Here is a 21,929-nt window from a genome sequence, read left to right as displayed (position 1 = left end):
AGCAAACTTTTGTTTGCGAAGGGCCAACGACTTTTGAATTCGTTTATTGGCCCCGCCGGTTTGTCCACGAAGGCCGGAGCCTCTCCTCTGGACTGTCCTTCGCTTTCTTTCAGAAAAGCAACCAAAGAGAGAGAGAGAGAGGAAAGGAACATGACGGGCAACTTTACAGGTGATGGCATTGTATGTATGTATGCGTGTTTCTATGCCTGTTGTACGTTGAGCTTCGTTTGCGCCGTACGTAGACGACCGTGCTAATGGAAGGTGTGATTAGCACAGAAATTAGTTTTCAATTTATATTTAAAAGTGCATAGCTCCCAGTGACTTGCTAAAACCGGAAGGAAGAGCATTCCAGACGGCCGCAAAAGTGCATCTGAAAATGCGGGATGCGCTGACCGTCTTTGTTCGATGGCTAAGCGAAAAGTTGCTGCTGCTGCTGCTGCGAGGACGACCGGAGTTCCCGTAATGATGGTTTATCCTCCTTGACGAGATCAGCGGGGTGTATTGGTGGTTCATTTGTGGCCAGCGCTGTTAATGTGGCAGTGGCGGCGCACGGCACGGCACGGCACGGCTTGCCTTACAGGGAGGAGGAGGAGGAGCAGGGGGCCCCTCTACGGCCCCCCGCGTCGGCTCCGGGTGGAGCCACGGACGGCGTTGACCTTTGCACTGAACCACGCCGCCGGTGCCGACGCCACTGAAGGGGCCCAGTTTTTTTCCCTCGTTCGCTCCGATTAGGCAAATGGCCTCTCGAGAGGTCGTTAGCGACGAGGGAGACCGACGTGGGGGAGCGGCAGGGGGGGACATCGCGCGGAGGGAGGGGAGGGAGATTTATTTCCTCACTTTATCACGGAACGCGAACTCGGAGCCCGGGGATCATCTTAATGAGCAGAACTTTTAAAATGACTGCGTCGCTTAGGGCGAGGTGTGAGTTCACGGAGATGTGATGTCTCGTGTAACGTGACCTCGGATTAATTAAATGTCAGGTAACTGGCTTGGTTCCGAAGTAAGTGAGTGAGTTAAGGAAGCTTGGAGGGAGGAATCACGTTCAGAATTCCGACGCTCGCGTCGAAAGTTGTGAAATTGTCAGGGCCCCACAGTTTTTTTTTCTTCCAAGGTTGCATGCGAATGTCACGAAACCGCACCGACGATTCGCGCGGTTGGCTACGTACGGCGCGAAGTTCAACGAAGCTGCACGCGGGAAACAACAAGGGCAGAGAGGGGCAGTGCGAACCACCGACAGTCGTGACGATTCGTTCATTGAATAGCAGCCAGGGTGGGAGAGAATCGTTTAAAGCCAAGGTCGGCAACCCGCGTGCCGTGGCTCTTTAAGGAGCTGCTTCATGACGTTATTTATTTATAATTATTACGTATTTATTAAGGACCCACCGTCAGAATAAAAAAAAATGGCTCTTCTTGTTGTTTGTGTTTCTGACCCCTGGTGTTTAAGCCCCGTGTTTGTGTTGTCCATCCTCGGGGCTTAGGCAGAGTCCAATACATCACTCACTGGTCGCCTGGAGGTGGCAGGTATCCACAGCCGTAGGGAGCGGTATACTCGACGCGGTGTGCCGGGTGTGAAAATGTGTGTTTGGGATGCCGACCGGCACAGATCTGGCCGACACGAAACCCCCTCACCCCTCACCCCCCCTCCCCACCACCGTTCGTATTTAATCCTCGCGCGCGACGAGACATCGTCGAAAAACATGCAGGCGAATTAATCCGGCTTGAGTCGTTTGCGAAATGTAGGCCTGCGCTGTTTCACGTACGACCCAGAACATGTGCTCGGGATTACGTGTCGGATGATCCAACGCGTTCTACAAACACAGTGCGCGCTCGTCACCAACTTGTGCGTTGCGATTGATCGCCCAGAGTGTGGGGACGTTTTGGATTGCGTAACCGAATGTTTCGTGCGATGGCCTTTCCCGTAAATCGGCACATGAGTCGGTGTTCGTACGAGAAACATAATCTGCTATAGCCCTGTCTGATAGTCCACGGTATATTTGATTCATACTGCAAAAGGTACTTCCCTGTACTGCCATTCACAATGCCCGGCACGTGTGAAGCTCCCTTATAATGCAATGGCTGACAATGTGTTTGTTTAACACGGCGTTCTTCACAAATTTTCGCCGATAAGACATCATCAATGTGAGGGCCGCTACACATTTGAAACCATTGGGGGGGGGGGGTTGACAGCAGCACGATGATGACGACGATGACGACGACGATGGGGGGGGGGGGGGGGGTGTTGTCACGTGTTGTGTATTTTTGGGGGGCCGCGCTGAAGGCACCAGTGGCCTCCAGCGGCCCGCAGGCCTCGCAGTGTTCTGCTTGTACGACGCGTTGTTTCGTGGTTGTGGCCGAAACGTCGTGAGAATCATTTTATTATGTTTTATTTTTATTATTTTATTATTTCCCTTCTATGTGACTTTACCGAAAGAACCAAGAAGATTAATAGCTCCGTTCAGTTTCTTGTGCGTCTCATCTCGTAACATCGATTTTCTTACGTCAACTCAAACCTCCGATGCGTTTATTTTCTTGTGACTATGCTGCACTGGCTGCTGCACAAATAAAAAAAACTAAAATCTGAATTTCATGGTGATAACATTGAACCCTAAAAATCCGGGGATCTTCATTTCCGGCGACTGCACACCTTCACGCGTACTCGGTTACGTCTGCTGCTCGTGCAAATACGTGAAACGACTGTCATACAAATTAAACCCGAATTGTATTAATATCCGCCGGGCGCTGTGAAAGTCACAAGGGCCCGTTTGCCGATGACTGTGCAGCGACGGACCACCACCACCACCACCACGTGCGTGATGAAGACCGATGAGATCACTGCGAGCTCATCCTCACCAGCCGGACTCCTGTTCCATTGACGGAGGTCCCTGGAGCATGACGCGTCTCTCCCCCTTCTCCAGAGTGTTTGGGTCCACGGTTGCTCATCGCCGTCGTGACAATTCCACATTCCTGTGGTGGGGCTGAGTTATTCAGATGGTCAACGTTTTCTTTCGTTTTTTTTATTCACCACAAAATGCTAGTCATTTTATTGCCCCCCCCCTCCCAGAGAGATGATTGGTTGAGTCACTCCGACCGTGATTTTATGAGCCTACAGCCTTCCGATAGTCGAATGCTCTGACCCACAGCATAGCAACTGTTACTTGTATACAACCCAGGAACAGAAAAAAGTTAGATTTTATTGAATGATGTCAACATCGTATCGAAATATGTCTTTTTCTAAATGAAAGTAGCATGGAACGGAATTGCCTGGACTAATCTGCACATGGCGGTAGCTTATGGAGATGCAGCCAGGGTTTATGAATCACAAGCCACTGCCGCGCTAAGAGGTGCGATGTGTGAAAGAACTTGATAACTGTGTGTGCGCGACGTCGTTGCGGTGAGATGTGTTAAAAGAGGCAGTAAAGCACAGACGGATTGGCGCAAAATCAAAAAAATAAACCACCTCCTGTGAGTTGTAAAAGATGTTGAACACAGGTTCACTGTGTTCCAACACACTAATGCGAGACACACCATTTATTACGGCGTGTTTGGCTGGGACATGTAGATATAATAAAGAACATTAACATAATATCCATAACTTTAGCATTGAATCAGTCCACTACTGGATGAAACCCTCTGCACGCCATGTAATAACGGGTGGTCGCTTGGCCATATTTCACCGCACTGGCCGAGGTATAAGCGCTCGCCGCTGATGCCAGCTGTGGACGGGGGTGGAACTCAGGCGGCGGGGTCAGAGGGTTGTGCACGTGCGCGAACAACGGCGCCACCACCGCACACCCCCCATTAGCACGGTCAGCTACGTACAGTGCGAAAGAAGTTCAACATGTGTACGTACGTGCGTACCTCTCCATCGTAATGCTTAAGCTTCTTATTGACTTAGGAAAGCCCTTTTTTTCCGAGTCTCAAGAATTTGCTTTGAGGCGGGTTCCTCCTGCATTGGGATTTTTGGTGTTTGCCAGTTCTGTTTGTGGATATTTACTCGGCTCGTGGAAGGAAATGGGAAGAGCCGGCGTGAATCAGCTCGACGTACAAGGGGGAGCTAAGCTCTCAAAGCTTGGCACCGATGGAATCCATCGATGTACTGCCATTTCCTGATCACCACGCAGCTCCGAGCGTAACAACACCACCTGGTATTCCCAGGCAGTCTCCTGACTCTCTACTAACCAGGCTCGAACCGGCTTAACTTCTGAGATCGGCCGAGATTAGGCGCTTTCAAGTCGTTGTGATTGTAAATGTCCCGTATTCTCCGGGTTGTCAGATCCGGTGGCTTCGTGTTTGACCACATTTAGAAGCACGCGTTCAGAGTATCTGGCTGTTGTACATTTCCACGTGATAAGCCACGTCGTTGAGCTATCAGTTGTTGCCAGGTCGCTTCTGAAAAAGAGCCATATAGCGTGGTGGGCCTGGTAAAATAAAGACAGTAGTTGAGTTTTAGGTCATTTATTTATTGATAGTAATGTTCTTACCTTTCCCTTACTTTGCACTCCCATCGTTTGTTTGTCTTGTTTGTTGTTGTAACTTTCTGACCCGCCCCTACTGGACATCTTTGATAAAGAGCGTTGCAGCTCATCGGATTTCTCCAGGATAAATAAAGATTCTGATTCTGTAGAACAACAACAAAAATAATAACAATGACACCGGGTACACATTTTAGGGTGCGCTTTAGTTGCCGGACAGTCTTGTAATCCGTAGGGGAATGTACAGACGCCGCCGAGACACGCAAACAGCACCTATTACTTGCTGTAATCATTTATGCCTTTACGACAACAGACGAGCAACAGCAACTTTAAAATAAAAAAGAAACCCCCCTGGTATTACCAACCCTTCGTTGAAGCGCCTCCAAAGAGAGAGAGAGAGTAAACAAACGAATTACAGTAAACATTGTGGGGTCATAAAGCACCCGGGCTGGAGATAATTTCCAAGCAAAGAGTGACTGCGTTTGTAACTCCACAACTGCGCCAGGACGCGCACACACGCAACGCGACGCACGTGTATTGTCACTGTTGCAAAACTACAGCTACCTTTCCAAAAAAATATAATACCTCTCCCAATAAAACCTTATATCCTCACGATAGAGATACGGGGTGTCTTGTATGATTTACTGTGGAGGGGGTGGGTGGGAGGCCGGTGGGTGGAGGAAATAGCTACTCGATTTATTTCAACTTTGGACCACCAACTTGATACAGTGACTATGGGATTCAGACAGGTTCATGCCAGCAGACGTGGGTAAACATCTCTCATGCGCACCCCCCCGTCAGCTCGTGAGAGTCGATGAGGAGTAAAAATTACAGAGCCGGTTCTCAGGGGACACTTGAATCGCGTCTATTGAAAAACATTTTAAAGATCGCACTTTAAACGCGTTTAGCAGCAGCAGCAGCAGCACCTCCGCCACGTATCGAAGCCATCGGCCGTGATTAAATTTACGGTGTCCATTAGCACCGGAGTCACTAAAAACAAAGTGCCTGGAATCTCAGGCCAACGGGCCTTCTCATGGGCAGCCAGTCACGGCAAGTTGTTCGCTCAACACTCTGATGGTAGTGCGCTGTCTTTGAGTTGTGCGCCTTTTGGCGTCATCTGGTTCAACACCAATGGAGACTAGGCTCTAAGAAAAGCTGTCTCGGGTGTGGACCAATCAACTTCAAGGACAGTGCATATCATTATCATTATCAGAGTTGTTTCTTTTTGTTTGTTTTTTGACTGCTTGTGTTGTGGTTATTGCAAACATGATGCCTTATATAAAGGTGTCAGTTTTTGTACCAGTTGAAAGGGTAAAAACCTATTACTATATTTTGCCACTGGTAAAGGAGATGTATCATAAGTTGTTCGCTGTTTATTAATTCAGATTTCTGTTCACCCACCCCCCCGCCCGCCCGCACCAAGGCAAATTGATCAATCGATCATCCCTCGTATAGTGGGGACTGCGTGCAGCAAGAGGGCACTTCACGTCTTGTCACGAGTGGGGGAGTTAAGGCCGCGTGCATTTTAAGCCAGCTTGACACGAGTGCTTGTGTTTCTTTTAAAACTCTGCTATGACTGCACGTGTGCGTGTGATGGGGAGCGGTGGTGCAGCGGTTAGCGCACTGCGTTACGAACCTGACAACCCGGGTTCCAGCAATGCCAGTGACGAATATCTAAACCGGTTCTGGGCCTCCCTTACGTTGACTCAGCCTTAAATGAGCAGCTGTGTGCACATTGGCACTTGGCAGGCGAAAGCAGGCCCGGCATGTCACTGGCCACAACATCCCCTTGCACCGTGCCGGCATTTAATAGGTGCTCGCTGACAGCACTGGCTCTAGCAGCAGTCTATGTTAGGGCTATGAGGGGAGGGTGAATCGTCGTGTGTGTGTGTGTGTTTCCCCCTCTCAGGCCTTTGTGCACGCGTGCATTGTGGCATGAAGTGTTGTTTGTATTCGAGTTGTGAATGGACTTGGGTTCTTTGGAAGACAAGTCAATCAATGTTCTTTATTCACTCAGGTGAGAGCACATTCAGCTTTGTTATTCCTCTCGCAAACAAGGCTGGGATCGCAGGGCGAGTGTTACAAAGGGACAGCAGCCGATTCGTGTGTGTGTACACGTGTGTGTATCGTCACTCGTGTGTGTGTTTCGCATTTTAACTGCAAATCTTCATCGACGGGTTTTAATTTTAAAAATTTTTACGAACGGAGTCTCGTTACCACTCGCGTTCATTCCGGCCAAAGCCTCAGACTTCTGCAGCATCGGCGTCACTTTAAATGTCGCGCCCTGCCTCCATTTACTGTTTTTGAGCCTTCGAACAAAATCACTCTCCCAGACGCACACACGAATTCGTCGGCTCGCCAAAGCCAAGCAGGGTTGGTAGCCTGGTTTGTACTCGGATGGGTGACGATCAGCGGAGCTTGCCAGGTGTTGTAGGCGTGTGGCTGAGAAGTCGGTGGGACAGCATTTGCTGGGTGTCACCCCCATCCATCGTACGCACGATTCGTTTTCTCCAGGTTCTGTGGTTTCCTTGCCACGTGAAGCCAAACTCATCGCAGTGTAACAGGACCCTCCAGATAAAATGCGTCTTCAGATTTACTCGAGATTTCCCTGAGTGATTTAAGGGCATCTCCATCATATTAATATCTTGGAGTGGCGGCGCAGTGCTTAGCGTACTGCATTGTGAACCTCGCTACCTGAGATTGATTCCCGGCCATGGCTGACATCAGTAGTGAGTGATATCAGAACCGGTCCTGGGGCAGGGCTTCAACAATCCATCCACGTTGACCTGAATATAGCAAAACAACCCCGTGGCTGTGTGGCCTGGAGAAGGCTCATCTAGCAGTGGACTCATAAAGGTTGAAAATGAGAAAGTATAACAACACGAGGGGCTGTGCAATCACGGGACCAGGGGGGATGCTCACCAGCACAGTGTGGCCGTCATCCAGCAGTGGATATCCAGTGACTGACGATGAAGATGAAGTCTGTTGGCAGTGGAATGTTTTTCAGAGCAACGTATTCTCATTATACGCGAAAGCGTACATTTAACAACAGAGGATGAAGTGCTTCATGTTTTTTCCTTCTCCATCCTGCGCTTTATAAGCACCACCACCGGCCCAAGCACAAGTCGCTGAGGCTCAATTTCAAGTTAAAACACATTCATGTCCGCGTACGTGAGAAAAAAAACATTCCGACCGTCCGATGCATAAGTTAACACTCATCCCTCTCTCGCTCCCTCCTTCCCTCCTGCCGCCTATTCAGCCATCACTCATGACCCTCTGTCAACTCCACAATGCTTCGAAGACGTCTCCCACAATATCGGGGCACGCACACACGCACGCACGTGCGCTCCCACTCCCCCGTGTCAGTGAATGCGTCACGTGCGGCATGTGGACACGTGGGGCGTTGGCGGTTTGAGAAGGCGTGTGTGTGCGTGTGTGCGCGTGTGTGCGTGCGCGCGTGTGTGTATGCGTGTGTGTGTGTGCGTGTGTGTGTGCGTGTGTGTGTGCGTGCGTGTGTGTGTGCGTGTGTGTGCGGTGGGGAGCGGGAGAGCAGTGGTTAGCGCGTGACCCTGGCGAGCCGGTAGAGTTCGATTCCCGCTCCCCTAGGTCAACTCGGCCTTGAATGAGAACCCTGGGCGGTGTGTAAACATCAATATTGGAGAGACAAAGGCGCCCGGGCGTGGTTTTGACCACCACACCGCCTCGTTCCCTGTGCCGCCCTTCAAAGGTGCTACTCTCGAACAGCACTTGCCCCAGAAGTCTGTTAAAGGCGACACGGTTGGTAGGGGGGGCCTTTGTCTATTGTGTGGCTGGCATGCGAAAAGGCCGATTCAGCTTTCGTTTGTTCATCCATTCCGTTGATCCTTTCATTAATTCACTCCGAGTAGTGTCCCCGCATGTCGGTCCGCGTGGACCGAGAGCTGTCGGCCAAACCGGTGGCTGTTGCAGCGAGGCCTTGCAACGCATCGCTCGCAATCGCCGACTCCAAACACAATCAAAGCCAGCAGCAGCCGCCGCCGATCGCAGATTCACTCACGGCCCCGTTGATGATAAAGATGCGCAGTCAAAAGGAAGTGTCGACTCGAGGAAGACAAAATGTACACGGTGTGGATAAACGCCTACGCTTCTGCGTCACCGTCTGTCTGTGTCTCTCGCCGTCTCGTCGCTCCGTCTCCACCGTGGCCGTCCTCCCGTGGCGTCGTTTCCCGTCCCTCTCTCCGCCGCTCGTCTCGACGGCCGGGGGCATCGTCGCTTCAAGCGCCGACGTGCGCTGTCCACAAACCCGCCTGCGTCTCGGCAACAAACGAAAATAGCGCCCTTTCGAGTTTGTTTAAAGTTACGTCTTTCTTTAGGGGGGAGGCGTGTGTGTTCGTGTGTGTGTGGCCGCTCACGTCTCTGTCAGCGGTGGGTCCGTGCGTCACGCGCAAACAGAATGGGGAGACGCAAGAGGGCTCGGCTGTCGTTACAATCAGAATGAGTTTGTTTTGTTTATTCAAACTGGAGGAATCCGATGACCTAATGAAGCTCTCTTTGACAGATGTCAATTAGATCCCCGCCCCCTCTGGATCATCCTGCCGCCGCCGGCCCTCGAGATCTGTGATGTCGCTTCTGTGTCACCCACCGCGCCAATGACGACGGCGCTTTCCCTTCTTCCTCCGCCGAGCTTTTGTCCACCCTCCCATCGTCCGTGGTGCAACAGTGGCAGCAGCTGGAATCTCAATAAAAAAAACTCGCCTCCTTAAAAGCGGCCTTCACTCCCTAGCTCGGGCCGTTGAGCTTGCAGGTTCTGTTAATTCCCTGGCTTTCCATGCGCATGGACGTTGAACTTCTTTCGCGCCGCACGTAGCCAACCGTGCTGATCGGAGGTGCGGTGGAAGGGCAGCAAACTAAACACGAGAAGCATTTTTAAACAAATGACTTTGTCAATCTAGATGATGATTTAAAAGCGCCATAGCTCCGTTGGCTTCCTAGCATCGGAAGGAAGAGCGCGTTCCAGGCGGCCGCTGAAGCGCATCTGAAAGCGCGCTCGATGCGGAAGACCGACTTTGTTCGCTGGCCAGACGCTGCTTTGGGATCTGCGGACGAAACGCGCCACTTGACAAATGTCAATAGTTATTAGTATTAGTAGTAACCCTAGCGGCGAGACACCCCCCCCCCCTTCTCGCGTTCACCAACCACCCCGCGGGCCGGCAGAGCGGCCGCTGCTTCCCACCGCCCGCGAGGGGGCGGGCGGCGGCGTGCGGGCCGCGTGAGTGGCGCGCCCGGGTCGCAGAAGTCATTCGTCTTTCACGGGAGTGGACCGTGGGGATGGGGGGGGGGGGTGTAGGGGGCGGGACCCTTCACTTCGCCCCCACCCATTTGCCCTCAACCGAAAGGGGTCAGGGTGTCAGGGTCACGAGGTCATTGACGCCGGTGCTTTCTGATGCCACCGCACCTCGCCATTGCTTCCTTCCTTTCGTCTGATCCTGGCAGCCGTTTTAAAATAGCCACCTGACCTCCTCGGTCCACTCGTGGAGTCTCCCGCCGCCATGTGGCTCGAGGTCTTCCTCTTGGTGCCCGCTGACCTCTGGGTGCCTGGCTTGGTAACCTGCCCTTCGCCACTCTGCACACGTGTCCCGCCCATTGCATCCTCCTTCTCACTGCATCCACAGCGAACTTGCTCGCCCCATCTTCCTCCACTCTGCACACGAGTCCCACCCATCGCACCACCACCACCGCCGCCTCCTCCTGCTGCTGCTCCAGCTGCTGTGCACGTCCACGCAGAAAGACACTTTGAACGTGTAGGGGTGTCGTGCGCGCGCAGTCCGGTTGGCACGGCGGGGGACAATAAAAACCACTTCGCTGCTGCCCAGGGAGGTAAGGACGAGTGCGGGAGAGGTCAACCGACGATCGACGGCGGGCGGCGAGCGAGCGAGATGGCGCGCCTCTGCTGCTGCTGCGTGGTTTTACCATCCCTTCGGCAAGCGAGGGTGGGGAGGGGGCTGTCTCGCCAATCACTTAGCGTGATCGAGAGCAAAGCGCCCCCACCGCGGCGGCCTCCGAAGCGTTGTCGGCGAGCGAATAAATCACGCGCCCCGACTCTGCTTTTGTTTCGTTTCTCCAGACGTGGCTAAGAAAGCAATATAACTCAAAAATTGTTGTCTTGTGCGCTCAGTGGAAACTTAAGTGACGGGGTCAAGCCTTAATTATGTCCGAAGGATCCCATAGGAAGGCGTGCTGTGTCTGATGGGAATGGGGGCGGGAGGGGTGTGGGGCTGGGTAAAGTTTGTGAGTCGTGCGTGCGGAGCGACGACTACGATGATGATGATGATGACGATGACGACGAGGATGACGATTGATGATGACGACGACGATGATGACGACGATGACGACGACGACGATGATGATAACGACGATAATGATGATGACGATGACGACGAGGATGACGATTGATGATGACGACTACGATGATGACGATGATGATAACGACGATGATAACGTAGATGATGACGACGACGATGATGATTCGCTCGGCCGTGCGCCTGCTGTGTGACCTCCCGGGGGGCATCGGGCAGCTCGTGAACTTGAGGGACGTCCGCTGCACCCCAAGGGGGGCTCACTGCCGCGGTCGCTCCAGGAACGTTGCCTCCCCCCACCCTCACCCACCGTATGGAATTCAACCAGATGACCAAATGGTTCATGCTGCAGTTTCATCGATGACGACGATGACGACCGCTTGCGTACGTCTCCGTGATTGTTCCACACAGCCGTCTGTCGCAATTTGTTGGGTTTTTTGCCGCTCGGTGCTCAGGGAACGGTGTCCGACGTTTCACCCCGCTTGCTTCCGAGAGCTTCTTGAGGAACCTGAAATTGAGTTCCTCCGCGTCGCTCTCGGAGGTTTTGTTCGGGAGCGGAAAATGAGCGGAAAAGGAACGGGATTCAGGAAGTGAACGAAATGGAACCAAGGACGCGGCGCGACCTTTCGGACACGTTCGGAGAGGCGTGCGGCCGCGGTCAAGTTGCCTTGGCCCTCTCACAAGCTGCGTTCCCGTCCTACGATTTGGCTGCCGTGCCCCAAGAGGTGAACAAGGAGCGTCCCTTACAAACATCTCGCAGGGCCGTGCGTCGCCCCTGTCTTGGAGAATGGCCCGAAAACAAAACTAAAAAACGCCGACAGCAAAATGTTGTTGAAATCGCCCTCAATCTAAGCAAAGTTGAGCCTGGTTAGCACTCGGAGTGGGTGACCAACGGTGCGTAGCAAAGCGGTGTTGTGCGGGCTACGTCGCGGGCACCCGTGGGGGGAAACTCGGCAACTCAAAAAAAACCCTCGTTGACGCTCTCCCCGCGCCTTTCACCAACCCGCACTGACCAGCGTGGTGAAGTATGGTCACATAGCGCCTGGGGGCGGGTGAGGCCGGGCGTGGCGAGCGATCGGCGCTTTCTTTGGCCTCTGTCGCCGCCTCGAGATGTTGACGGATGCGGCCGGCAGACAATAGCGGCGCAGAAGGTTGCGAACAAGAAGGACTTGCCGTGAGGATGTCCGCATTGCTCAGCCACGGGCCAAACACGCGGCGTGTGTTTGTGAGTGTGTGTGTGTTTGTGAGTGTGTTTGTGTTTGGACTGTTTGCGTGCGTGTGTGTAGTGGTGAGCACACTTCGCTAGGAACCCGGTGAGGCGAGCTCGGTTCCCGTTCGCGGCCGATAACTGTCGCGAATATTTGAACTTTGGCCCTGGGGCTCCCCTAGGTTGACTCGGCCTGAAATGAGTACAGTGGTGGTATGAACAACAGCACGGGGGATCACGAAGGCAGCGGCCGTGGCGTGGATGTTGTCCACACACGCCCTCGTGTGCCATGCCCGCCACCCTTCATCGGTGCTTGCCCCCCACAGCCTGTGAAAGGTTCATGGGGGGCATCTTCGTCTCTGTTATTGCGGACACGTCCGTGGCGTTTTGTGCGAAGAAATTCCTCGTGCCATAATCTCCCTTCGGCTCCTGTCTCTCTCTTTCTCTGTGCGCTCAAGCACCGGGAGAGAGCATGTTAAAGTGGGAAGGAAGGGAAAAGCAACGCGTCATTATTATGTTTGTTTTGGTTCCGACGTGAGGAGGCGGAGCGGCGAAATCGGCTCGTGCGTAGACGCTAGGCGGATCGCTACATCGCAGGATCGTGAGAGATGGCGATGGGCTTGTCTGGGAAGGGGGAATTCATCCAGCAGTGGATTATTCATGGATGATGGTGGTGAGCCATTGTAAGTTTGTTGTTGCTCAGGGCTCAAAAAAGTTCGCGCCTCGTCACTCAAAAAAGCAATAGTAATGAGCATGCTTTGGAAATTCCACATTCGTATGGCAATAACCGTTACATGCATATGACAATCACGGTGACCTCCGCGCTGAAGTGGCGCTTAAATCGGCGTAAAAAATAGACGAATAATTTGATTCCATTCCAGGAACAAAAATTGCGATGAAAAAATATATTGGGAATTGAAAAAAAATTGGCTGCGTTTTCGGTGACCTTATTTCAACAATGGGCTCGCAGAGGGCATTGGAATTAGACAAACGTCGGGTCGGGTTGCACGCTAAGGCCAAAAAGAGGTCACCCTTCACGCAACACGGTTATAAAAACATGTAAGTTCGTTTCGCCGAGTGTTGTTCACACGTGTGTGTGTGGTGTGTTAGTATTCATTCCACAAAACTTTTATGACCTCTTAAATAAAGAATGTGCTCACATTAACAGCGACTCGTGATAAATGAACTCGGACGCAACTTTTAAATCACGGCCGGGCTTAAAATAATTCTAATGTTTTCCCAAATGCGTTTTTTTTCGCTATTAATTATACATCTAGCGCGTGTCCCTTTGCGCAAAAAATAATCCCTCGCTTTAAAAAATGAGGCTCGTAAAATGTAATGGTGCAAAAGATGATTAATGCACTTTGTCCTCCGATTAGTTGTGCACGTGCGCGCGCGCGCGTCTGCGCGAAAGAGTTTCAGACTCCGCGAGCTTTTCCCCGTTCAACTCCGCGCCTCGCGGCTCGCGTATTCCTTAAGTAGCAAGTGATCAGCATCCTTCTGATGACTTGCTACTTAAGGAATACAGATGTTGTATTCACGTGGCGCTTAAGTGGCCGAGCATCTCGAAGCCCTCTCGCATTGCATCTCAATCGTCCCATTGCCTGCTGGGAGTTTTTTCTAGAGGGGGGGGCGGGGGCATCTTGAAGACAGCTGTCGTTGTGCGACACAACGTGACACATCTTCTTGGTTCTTTCGGTAAAGTCACGTAGAAGGGAAGTAATAAAATAATAAAAATAAAACATAATAAAATGAAATAATTCTCACGACGTTTCGGCTACAACGCAAGCAGCCGTCTTCAGGTGAAGGACGTGACACATATCACCTACAACCTCGTATTGGTTGCTATTGGTTATTACATTTAAGTAATTTCAATTTATTTTCATGATTATTGTTATTTGGACAGTTTGGATCATGACATTGATAGATATGCCCAAATCTTTTTTTCGATTACACGTCACGGTATATTTCACGTGCATTGTGATACTGACGACGCGTATTAGATATCTCTCGCCACTGGTGTTAGCCGTGACCAAGATTCGAACTTAGCTCGATAGGCTAAATACCCAGTAAACGTGGAACGCTGGTGTCGATATTACTCAAACGTATTTAACTTTGAGGAATCCGATGAGCAGGTCAGAAGGTTGCAACAACAAACAACAAACAATACAAAAACACGATAGGAGTGCAGAGTATTGGAAAGGTAAACAAATCACTTAAAAATACATGTACAAATAAAATTAATCATTTTTTTGCATCTTACCAGGTAAAGCCTCCGGAGCTATTAGCTGCTTTTTCACAAGCGACCTGGCCACAAATGATAACTCATGTGGAAATTGACAGCAGCAAAACAATCGTGACAGTTCCAACCACATGCTAATAACGTTGCACGAAAGGTGGGAACAGGCCGGTGTTTAGTTCCAACTCGGCCTGTGTCACTTCACCCTCATCGGAACTAAATCTGAACCATTTTTTATCTTACCAGGTAAAGCCCCCTCTGAGCTATACAGCTTATTTTTCAGAGACGACCTGGCTATCACAAATGATAGCTCAACTTAGTGGCTTATCACGTGGAAGTTTATTGCAGCAAAGTACTCTAAGCAGACATTTCTAAATATGTGAGGGAAAAACCGGAGGACCCGGAGAAAAATCCACGCTCCCACGGGGAGAACATGCAAACTCCAAATATGCAGCAGGCCTCAGGGTCGGGATCGAACCCACGATCTGCTGTACACCAGACGAAGTAGTTAACATCTCCTAGCCACCGTGATGATGATGAGAGAGAGAGAGACACTCAAATTCCAAATATACAGCAGGCGTACATGGTCGGTATCGAACCCACGGTCTCATGTATACCAGGCGAGGTAGTAAACATCTCCTCGCCACTGTGGCGCCCTCTGTGTGAATTCTTCAGCTTTTGTTGCAGGTTTGAAGTCTCCAGATCAAAGCAGGCGATACGCACCGTGGGAAAAAAATGCATTGCTCCTCGAGCCACCTTTGCTGCGGTGATTTTTGACTCGGAAATGTTAAACTTTTCTAAAACGCAACTGCACTGGCTCCACCTGTATTGCGTAATGCTGATTCGATAATGTATATTATAAGCCTCCACATTTGGGATCGACAAGCGTTTAGAGTATCTGGCTGCTGTACATTTCCACATGAAAGCCACTTCGTTCAGCTATAATTTGTGGCCAGGTCGCTTCTGAAAAAGAGCTATGCAGCTCAATGGGCTTCGCCTGGTAAAGTAAAATAGTTGATTGAAATTTGTAGTGATTTGATTACCTTTCCAATACTTTGCACTCCTATCGTGCTTTGTGTTGTTTGTTGTTGTAACTTTCTTACCCGCCCCCTACTGGATATCTGTGAAAAATAGCTTCATAACTCGTCAGATTTCTCCAGGATAAATACAGTTTCTGCTCCGTGCCATTTGCCAGTTGTATCCCCTCCGTCAATTGATTTCCCTTTGTTGGCGAACTTTAAATGTCACCTGGTATCCAATAGAGTGATCGCTTTATTACTTGAAATCAACTAGCTTGTTTTGTGCTCTGGACAAGTGCCATTGTCCGAAACGTCACCTGTTACATATCCTGTTTCTCTCCTTTTAAGGCCGCGGTGTTCTTGATGAATGCGTTGAGTTTTATTCGCCACTTGTTGTCGACGTCACTTGTGGTTTGGACGTGGCTAAAGTGCGCTCGTTCATATTTCACTCCGTCAGTGCGTCAGTCCGTCAAAAGCACTTGCGATCCCACGCGAGGCCTCGGGTTACAAGGTGACCAAGAGCAAGCAGGGCAACAGACGATTGTTGAATCCATCTGTGTTCTGCCTTGAGTGTTCACCCCCCCCCCCCCCTTCATATGCGTGGCTTTATCCGGGAACTGCCGTTTCTTCCCCAAATGTTAAAACATTCAATAGGAACGTCCCAAGGTCTCAAAGTAGGATCCTCCTGAAGAACGTTTGAGACTCCGTGAGGCTCCCCCCCCCCCACCCCTGGATAAGTAAATAAATGAGATGAAGATCCCGAGACGGCCTAGAGTTCCATTTTAATTGTGTAGAGACCCATGGACTCACATTGAGACCTGTGCACTCGCATAGATGCGCTTTTCCGGCCGTCTGGAACGCTCTTACCTGCCACTGGACCTACGCACTTTTAAATCTAGATTGCAATCTCATTTCTTCAGAACTGCTTTTCGCGTTTAGTTGTGTTGTCCTTCTCCCGTACCTCCGATTGGCACGTGACCAAGTCATCCGGATTGTGCCCGATCTCATCATATGCAGGATGCGAAACAGGGTTGAGCCTGGATAGATAGATTTGGCAATCGCCAAGCTTGAAAATAGTTGCTATGAGCTACGGGGCAAGGCAGTCAGAAGGCAGAGCAGTAAAAAAAAAACAGTGCTGTACTGCACTTCTATGTTGCCACGATCTGTGCCTTCACGAACTCGCACCGAACGGCGTGGTGAACTATGATCCAACAACCATCACAACCCACCTGCCGTTGGGGAGGGCCCTTATCCACCAGTGGATTGGCAAAAGAGCTGTAACACATACTTCCATCATTATCATTTTCACTTTGTCATCACACACGGATTCTACTGTGGCATGGAGTCAGCCCTGACTGCTGCCTTGTGCAACGCCGTGCAATAGAAGGTGTGGAGGTGTGGGAGGGAGGGAGGTCGCCCTGGCTTGTTGGGTGGGTGGGTGGGTGGCGAGGTGCAGGATTCCGAGCCTTTGACCCGCGACCATGACGAGGAGGAGGTGTCTCTGGTGGGAGAGGAGGAGGAGGAGGGGTGCTGAGGTGGGCGGTGGGAGGGGAGGGTTGCGAGTGTCACGGTCGCGCCGTCCGGCCCCGTGCGAGCTTTGTCAAACGCCGAGGGAAGTTTCACCGACACCGCCACACGGCGTCTTTAGAACGCGCGTCGCCCGCCGATCTGCACACTTGACTCCCGTTTCCAACTTCGTCTTCCCGTCGCACCTTTCACGACTCGTAGCGCGTCTCGCTCTTGGGCACGGCCTCGACGCTCCTCCAATCCCTCCGATCCCTCCGATCCCTCCAATCTATCTGTGCCGCGTCTGCGTGGATTCCCCAAACTTTAAAGAAATAGGTGGAATAAATGCTGTGACTGCAACCGGGTACGTCTTTTGCTCAATTCATATTTGAGCCGTGTGCGTTGAATCGAGCGGTCGAGGTGGTTGTCTTCGTATTTGTTGGTGGGGTTGTGTTTTTTTGTGAACTGGCGTTTGTCACAAGCGCTGCGAGCGGCAAGGGGGTGATGGAGGGAGGGGACTGATCGTGAACTTTTTAGCGACTGTCGCGGAGTTTGTTCCGGCGTTTGCTTTTGGCAGTGACCGATCGCTCACCGGCCCTGCCGCGTGTATCGAGTTTCACGTCTTTGCGCCCATCACCGCCTGGAGCCCGGCTTTGGGGCGTCATGCTACGATGTCTAATCTAGGATGAACACGCGCGTTCAACTTTTTTAGGAAGTAGAGATTATTTACACGCTGCGCAATTTTTGTTTTAATCGTCTGAACGTTCCTCGTACGGGAGCTTCAACGCTTGCGATGTTTTTATTTTATTTGCGTAAGAAAATTCTAAAATTGGTCGCGTTTTCATGTTGTTGAACGACGGAAAGTACGCAAGCTCGCTGGTATCGTGTGGTGTTTATACTTTGCGGCAGCGTGCGCTTGGGAAATGTTTCTCGCTTGTTGAGTGCTACGCGATTTGCGGTTGATTACTCATGCTGTCACAGAAGTGATATTATTTAGAACGCGTGGTTAATGTGATATTATTTATATCACGTGGTTAAGGTGATATTATTTATAATGCGTGGTTAATGTGATATTATTTATAACGCGTGGTTAATGTGATATTATTTATCACACGTGGTTAACGTGATATTATTTATATCACGTGGGTAATGTGATATTTTTTATAACGCGTGGTTAATGTGACATTATTTATCACACGTGGTTAATGTGATATTATTTATCACACGTGGTTAATGTGATATTATGTATAACACGTGGTTAATGTGACATTATTTATCACACGTGGTTAATGTGACATTATTTATGACGCGTGGTTAACGTGACATTATTTATAACACGTGGTTAATGTGATATTATTTAGAACACGTGGTTAACGTGATATTATTTAGAATGCGTGGTTAATGTGATATTATTTAGAACGCGTGGTTAACGTGATATTATTTATCACACGTGGTTAATGTGATATTATGTATAACACGTGGTTAATGTGATATTATTTATAACGCGTGGTTAATGTGATATTATTTATAACACGTGGTTAATGTGATATTATGTATAACACGTGGTTAATGTGATATTATTTATCACACGTGGTTAATGGGATATTATATAGAACACGTGGTTAATGTGATATTATTTAGAACGTGTGGTTAATGTGACATTATTTATAACGCGTGGTTAATGTGATGTTATTTATAACACGTTGTTAGTGTGATATTATTTAGAACGCGTGGTTAATGTGATATTATGTATAACGCGTGGTTAATGTGATATTATTTAGAACGCGTGGTTAATGTGATATTATTTATATCACGTGGTTAACGTGATATTATTTATAATGCGTGGTTAATGTGACATTATTTATAACGCGTGGTTAATGTGATATTATTTAGAAGGCATGGTTAATGGGATATTATTTAGAACACGTGGTTAATGTGACATTATTTAGAATGCGTGGTTAATGTGACATTATTTAGAACACGTGGTTAATGGGATATTATTTATAACGCGTGGTTAATGTGATATTATTTATAACGCATGGTTAATGTGATATTATTTATAACGCATGGTTAATGTGATATTATTTAGAACGCGTGGTTAATGGGATATTATTTAGAACGCATGGTTAATGTGATATTATTTAGAACGCGTGGTTAATGTGATATTATTTATAACGCGTGGTTAATGTGATATTATTTAGAACACGTGGTTAATGTGATATTATTTAGAACGCGTGGTTAATGGGATATTATTTAGAACACGTGGTTAATGGGATATTGTTTAGAACGCGTGGTTAATGGGACATTATTTAGAACGCGTGGTTCACGTGATGAGCTCATCGTTATTCTCGAGGAAAGGGCAGAAACGGCGAAATGTAAACTTCGGTGCGCAGCAGGCAAGATGGAAAAATAAGTTGACATCACTCGATAAGGAGAAGGACTCTTCGTGTGAGTCGGTTGTTTTCCCCATGTGAAATGTTTAATGTAAATATCCGTGCCTGGGCTCACGGGACCATGAGCCTGCCATAGTGAGCGAGCGTTGCCCTAAATGTTATCCACATCGTCATGGAAGGAAGAGGGAATGCTTTGCTCTTCATTTTACAAACGAAAACATGCGGACGCGGTTGCGCTTTTGCACGTTGTGGAGTTATCCTGGAGGCGTCCACACGTGAATGCTCTGCGTAAAATGTCTTTCTTCTCAACATAATATATACACACGAATGTATGTACGTTGCACTTCTTTTGCACCGTACGTAGCCGACTCCATCTGTAAATATACGATACAGAGAGTCATTCGTATGCCAATTTAAAAAGTGCTCATCATCGGAAAAAATTTTTTAAACGTGATTCTCATCAGGAACCCACCCTATGGCTATAGGTGCAGTCTCCAACTCGTCTTGTCCACTCAGTCTCTCTCTTGCGGCCTTCCTGGTGGTGATGCGCTATGAAGAAGGGCCACTGCACGAAACGTCGCCTTTTATATTTGTTCCTTCTAACGCCACATACACACACGCAGATTTGTTGTTGTTGGCGAGCGTGTTGAGTTGTTTTGTTGTTGTTGTTGTTGGCGAGAGTATTGAGTTGTTGTTGTTGGAGAGCGTGCTGTGTTGTTGTTGTTGGCGAGCGTATTGAGTTGTTTTGTTGTTGTTGTTGTTGGCGAGCGTATTGAGTTGTTGTTGTTGTTGGCGAGCGTGCTGTGTTGTTGTTGTTGGCGAGCGTATTGAGTTGTTTTGTTGTTGTTGTTGGCGAGCGTATTGAGTTGTTGTTGTTGTTGGCGAGCGTGCTGTGTTGTTGTTGGCGAGAGTGTTGAGTTGTTGGCTGTGCTTGTGCACCACTGCCAACGCAGCAGCAGCAGCATCACCAGACCACGTGCTTAATATACCGGACAGAGTCGTTCAGAATCCTTTGAGATTAAGACACTCAAACATATTTCTTCTCAAATGACCTTCATTGTTATTATCATTGTTGTTGTAGATGTAAAATTGTCAATAAAAAACAAACAGCCGCAGTGCATAAACAGTCCATCAGAATTTAGCTGGTGAATCAAGTGACCCTGGTACAATATTAAGCCGTTATTGTGCCGGTCATATTATTGATATATTAGTTATTGTATTTAACGATAGTAGTTTACTGAGTGCATACAATGAAATATTGTATTATCCACTATATATAGATTTGTGTGTGTTTGTGTGTTACGGGTTTAACTGTGTGTGTTATGTCACGCGTTTGTGTACACACGTATTATTTTCATTTCTCTGTCAATAAACACAACCCGAAAAATGTAATCGCGTGCAACGAATTGTTAAACACTGCGGCTAGTTAAATAAATGTTTTTAACCTGACAACTCGTTTCTGATTTTAACGAACCGGTTTCGCTAAAACAAATATAAATGGGGTTGACATCAAAAGGCAAATTGTGACTACACCAGTGTCAGTATCAGGCCATGCTCTATCCGCTGCTGAGTGATGGGCGGTCCCACGATGCCACGACACGTCTATGGGTCGTCCCTCCTCCTCCTGCTGCTGCTGCTGCTCCTCTTGGCTGCTCCCCATTTCCATCGCTGGTCTCCTCCATCAGCCAAACGGCGGCGCCCCCTCTCGTAACGGTGTCTTGACGTCCGACGGTGAACGCGATGCCTGTCTGTGACGATGCCGTGATGCGTGCACGCGCGCGTGCCTGATGCGCGTGCCTGATGCGCGTGCTCTTCCCCCGGGCCTCGGCGACATTGCAAGCGCGCGCGCATTTGTCCATCCGTGCTTCTTTGCGTAGTTTAAGGATCTTGTTTGTTGTTGTTGTTCCCGTTGAAAACATCGTCAGCGTTCAGCCGTAATGCCCGCCCGCCTTTTTTCGTTGTTAGAAAATCCATTTGGCACAATAGCCGTCACTCACCTCTTCGTATCATCGTTTTCGTCCCAAATGTGCTTCAGTGTTTTAGCTCAAACACCTGCCGCGTTTTAGACTTCTCCCCCCCCCCACCCAACACAATTATATAGTTCGTAACATTGTTGACTCATATTTTGCTTGTGCGCATCTGGGGCTCTCGGGAACGCTCTTCCGTCTGATATTAGAAAGCCACTGGAGCTGTGCGCTTTTAAATAATCTCGATTGAAAAGTGATTTTTTTTACTGATTTTTGTGTTAAGTTTGTTGTCCGTCCCCCGCACCTTCGATTAGCACGGTTGGCTACGTACGGTGCGAACGAACAACATACATACACATCAGTGGGGTTCGTATTCAAGTCCATCGTGATTGCTTCAACGTAAGATGAAAATCTCTTGCATGTGCAGGTATCATTTTAATATATAAATTATATTGAAATAGAGCTGCTGAGCGCAATGGCCTAACCCAAAATAAACTGAGCGACCGACTAAATAACAGAACATGCTTCTTCTTCTTTCGAATCGGCGTCTGTTTGCGAAGCTAAGCGGCTGAATTTTGGGAATGACAACAAAAAACATTTATGCGGAAAATTGTGTATTGACAGTCGTGTTCTTACGTTCACAAAGTGTGTCTTCATATCCGTTGATTTAATGTGGTTGCCCGCAGATAGGGCTGTGTGGCTGGTTTGTAACAAATAGACTCAAAGGTGTCCATCGTTGGAAGAGTTGTAACCAATAACTAAACCAAAGCACACTTACGAAGTGGCTGCAT

General features: G+C 49.2%; 1 protein-coding gene across 7 annotated transcripts in view; it reads left to right on the top strand.

The window, feature by feature from the left end:
• LOC144730689 (MDS1 and EVI1 complex locus protein EVI1-B-like) overlaps positions 1 to 21,929 on the top strand; it is a 268,787-nt gene that overhangs the window by 200,373 nt on the left and 46,485 nt on the right. The window contains exon 1 of one of the 7 annotated variants that reach the window (XM_078611378.1): positions 16,856 to 17,142. The exons of the other annotated variants lie outside the window; for them this stretch is intronic. The gene's annotated coding sequence lies outside the window, so the exon portion shown is untranslated. Of the gene's footprint in view, positions 1 to 16,855; positions 17,143 to 21,929 lie in introns of those variants that run through there. 7 annotated transcript variants of the gene reach the window in all.

This window comes from Lampetra planeri, chromosome 36 (genome assembly GCF_965212315.1).
Source record: "Lampetra planeri chromosome 36, kcLamPlan1.2.h2, whole genome shotgun sequence".
In the NCBI taxonomy this organism is placed as follows: domain Eukaryota; kingdom Metazoa; phylum Chordata; class Hyperoartia; order Petromyzontiformes; family Petromyzontidae; genus Lampetra; species Lampetra planeri.
The sequence above is the reverse complement of the archived record's forward strand: the minus strand, read 5'-3'. Positions and strand labels throughout refer to the sequence as shown.